This window comes from Cottoperca gobio, chromosome 22, assembly GCF_900634415.1.
Source record: "Cottoperca gobio chromosome 22, fCotGob3.1, whole genome shotgun sequence".
NCBI classification, from domain to species: Eukaryota; Metazoa; Chordata; class Actinopteri; order Perciformes; family Bovichtidae; genus Cottoperca; species Cottoperca gobio.
Genome location: NC_041376.1, coordinates 20,070,947 through 20,074,962, shown reverse-complemented (window position 1 = coordinate 20,074,962; position 4,016 = coordinate 20,070,947). Strand labels below are relative to the sequence as shown.

At 37.1% G+C, this 4,016-nt stretch overlaps 1 long non-coding RNA gene across 1 annotated transcript; it reads right to left on the bottom strand.

The window, feature by feature from the left end:
* Positions 1 to 1,805: 1,805 nt before the first annotated feature.
* Positions 1,806 to 3,664, bottom strand: LOC115027813 (uncharacterized). The gene is made up of 5 exons (XR_003834402.1): positions 3,637 to 3,664; positions 3,038 to 3,172; positions 2,778 to 2,870; positions 2,367 to 2,448; positions 1,806 to 1,904 (listed from the first exon to the last, which is right to left on the bottom strand). It is a non-coding gene; the product is annotated as an uncharacterized LOC115027813 (long non-coding RNA).
* Between the last annotated feature and the right edge of the window lie 352 nt (positions 3,665 to 4,016).

Genomic DNA, 4,016 nt, shown 5'->3' with positions numbered 1-4,016 from the left:
TAATTGTGACAAAGGAAATTGTTGTATAACAGTGTATTTGTATGTAACTTTTATGGTTTATGGACTATTGGCCCCGGGCATCTTCACATTATCAAATATGGCCCTCTTTGAAAAAAGTTTGGACACCCTTGCTCTAAACCATGAACCACTCAGAACCAAATACACACATATAATATATATATATATATATTATATATACTGTATATATAAATTATATATATATAGATATATATATATAATATATATTATATATGTGTGTAAATATAATGTAGTTTTCCTTTTTTTTTCTTCCTTAAGTGTTGCTTTTTAATATTTTGATAAATGTTTATACATTGTAGGGAGGTACAACTGCATTTCATTGTGCAATTATGTATTATATAATGACAACAAAGCAGAAGCTTGAACTCATTGTGATTGGAATACAGTGATACAGGATGTCTCCCTGAGGTGAGGATACAGGATGTTTCCTTCACATCTTATATCTAGCAAACTACAAACAGAATGTGTAGAAACTCATTTTGGCTGATTGTATTCATAATTTCAAACCACAGTTAAGGGTTGAACTTCAGCTCAGCTTCTTCTTCACGTGAAAGAGCGAGGCAAGAGCCACATTAGTGCTGATGCTGCACCAATGCAATTGAAATTTGAAATTCAAGTATCTCACCTTCTTTGGCTGTATAAAATATAGTTATATATATATATATATATATATATATATATATATACAGCTCAAATAAATTAAGAGAACATTCCATTCCAGTTTCTGTTGAATTCCAACACAAGCACACCTCATTCCACGTAATGAAGTACTGATTAGGTGATCATTTGAATCTAATCTTATTTAACGAGGAAAAGTATAAAAAATACTGATGTGGTCATCATATTGTGTTGTTTAAAAATGAATATAAACTTGTTTTCTTTGCATTATTCGAGGTCTGAAAACACTGCATCTTTTTTGTTATTTTGACAAGTTGTAATTTTATACAATTAAATGCTCTAAATGACAATATTTTTATTTGGAATTTGGGAGAAATGTTGTCAATAGTTTATAGAATAAAACTAAAATGTTCATTTTACTCAAACACATACCTATAATTAGTAAAACCAGATAAACTGATACTTTTGCAGTGGTCTCTTAATTTTTTCCAGAGCTCTATACTGTATATATATATATATATATATATATATATACACTGTATATATATATATACACACTGTATATATATATATACACTGTATATACACTGTATATATATATATACACTGTATATACACTGTATATATATATATATATATATATATATATATATATTGTATATAGATAATACAATTAATCCTTGAATTGAAATCCCAGTAATAAATCAAAAACAGGGCCCACCTGTAGGGACCTCTGTTGAGTGACACAACCTCTCAGTGGGGGTCAGAAGGGTTAATAGTGTAAATTAACTGTAACATCTACATTTACTCTATAGAGATTATTTCCAAGAACTTCAACAACTTAACCTTTGAATATAAACTAACAAATGTGAACAGAAGAACTTCACATTTTTAATCAGCTTTTTCATTTGGCCGCTGGCTGCAGGGCTAAAGGAGGCTGACTCCTCTGTTTATGCCTGGGGCCTGCTCTGGTGAAGACTACAAACCAGTACAGATGATTTTGTTTTCATATTTAAATTCATTTGAATCGCTTATCTTCTATCCACAGTTTTTAGTGAAGGCATAAACCCTCAGGAAACAAAGCACCTTTCACTTGACTGAAGAAAAACATATTACTGCATAAAATGAACAGGTATTATCAAATCTGTGTGATAATTAAGTTTATTGTTAATTAGTAATGACACAATAGTAAATAACTAAGCAGTAGTACAGGGAATTAAAGCATTCGCTGTGCGAGGAAGCTCAAGCTGGAATAAAAAAGACAAAAGAAAAGAAAAGAAAAGTGTCAGTGACAGGCAGCCACTTCTCTTTTATATCACGGAGGAGACATGGATGAGCTGCTGAATTACAGAAAAGGACAATGAACGTTTATCTATTGTTCACATGGATTGTGGCTTTTCCACTGATTTCACTCCGTAAATGAAGACAGTGAGGGAGGATTTCATTTTCTGTGTTTGTTTAAGCATGAACTGTCAGCACAATTATTAACACTCAAACTAATCTGGAGCCACACAGTGTGTTTGCAAACACACACACACACACACACACACACACACACACACACACACACACGCACGTAAGTTCCTGTAACTAAATTTGGGCTTTGCTAAGGAGGTAGTATTAAATCAATGTTTCAAGTACTCTCTGGGTTAGTGGCAGTGCAAAGGGATCGACACCACATCAATGTTCACATTAAGACTAAGGCTCACAGTCTGGCAGGAGAAGGCTGTCCAAACAAGCCAGCTAATCCAGAGGGGCCAGGCATGCAGGAGGCTCACAAACAGGCAGCAGCTGAAAACAAAGGAAGTAAATATCAGGCAGAAAATCAGGAAGTGAGATAGAGCAAACTGAAACCCTACAAATGCACCAGCAGGGATTCTCTCTCTGCTTATAAACTTGTATTTTATGTACATGCTAACGTGTAGGGGACAGGCCAACACATTTAGTTTGCAGTTAAAAATGAGCCGGCTGGCTAACACAGGCCCATTTACAGAAATGTTGATTAATTTGCTGCTAGCATGGCTAGTGCAAAATTGCTTTCTGATCCAGGTCTTACATTTGATTAGTTCCTCCTTGACTTTGCAGATTTCGACTAAATTAAACCAGATTAAACGCAACACCTGTGATAGTCCTGGTTAGTAAGAGCATGGACACAACTCCGGCCTTAGGCTGCTCCTTATAGCTGGAACAGATCCGCTCACGATTTAGTGGAACTGGAGGAATAGAAAAGATAGAAAGAAAAGCAGGTCTAATAAACCAATTTTGAGTCTGTTTTGCCTCAACCTTGTACAGGGTACAGGTGATAGAGTCCCTATCACTTTTTTATCATTGTTAAATGTTGTAAACTACGAAATTTACAACAGAGGATGGACATTCTGACCTTTTCTTTTTATTTGTATTCTTATAGCTTGCTTGTCTGCCCTTGAGCCCTTCCCATCATGCACTGGATGGAAGGCAAGGAGACACCATGGACAGATGACCAGTCCATCATCGTTCATATTTATAATATCTCAGCCTTTATGGCAAGCCAGTGGAAACACAGAAAAAGCACCTGGGTCAGTCACGAGAGAGCAAACAATCGAGGCACAAGAGTGATGAGTCAGTAATGCTTTGCAGCCTGTAGGCTTCAGTACACTTCTTCAGTATGCAGCAGGTGACGGGGTCTGTTGGGAATCGATCTCTTGCGTGGTAGGCAGACTCTCTACCACTGTGCTACCCAGGGGTGATAGGCTCAGATGCAGAGACAGACTCGGAGTGGGTTAGAAAAGGAGTCTTTACTTTTAGAGCAAACAGGTGGCAGGACAAAACTCAAAATACCTCCAGACAACTAACAGGTAAAGTCTGGGCAAAAACAGGATCAACAGAGGATATACCAAAAGCAGGCAGTAAAAGGATCTTAAGAGCAAAAAGGCAGTCAACTTAGGAACTCGAGACAAGGGCACAAAAACGGACACTTCAAGAGACGGCTCAAAAACTCACAAACTTGGGCTCTGGCAACAATTCAAGACTCAGCAATGAACAGAAGAAAACAGACAGCTTATAAAGGCTAGCAAACAAGGAACAGGTGCAACCAATGAAACAATAAAGACAAGCACATGACACACAGAAATGAATGGTGGCGACCCCACATGGTCCAAAGAGGAACTGCAGTCCAAAAACCCTGACAGCAGGAATCAACTTATGTGCTGCTCGGCTGAGGAGAGGTTCACATTTTCACTGTTACACATGGCCATACAAATGCTAAAGTGATTCTGAATCAAGGAATGCATGCCAGGTGTTCTGTAGCACATACAAACAATCCCACTTTTAGTGGCATGTCATTTCCACAGCTGCTCACACAGCATGTCCCCTAAAACTGA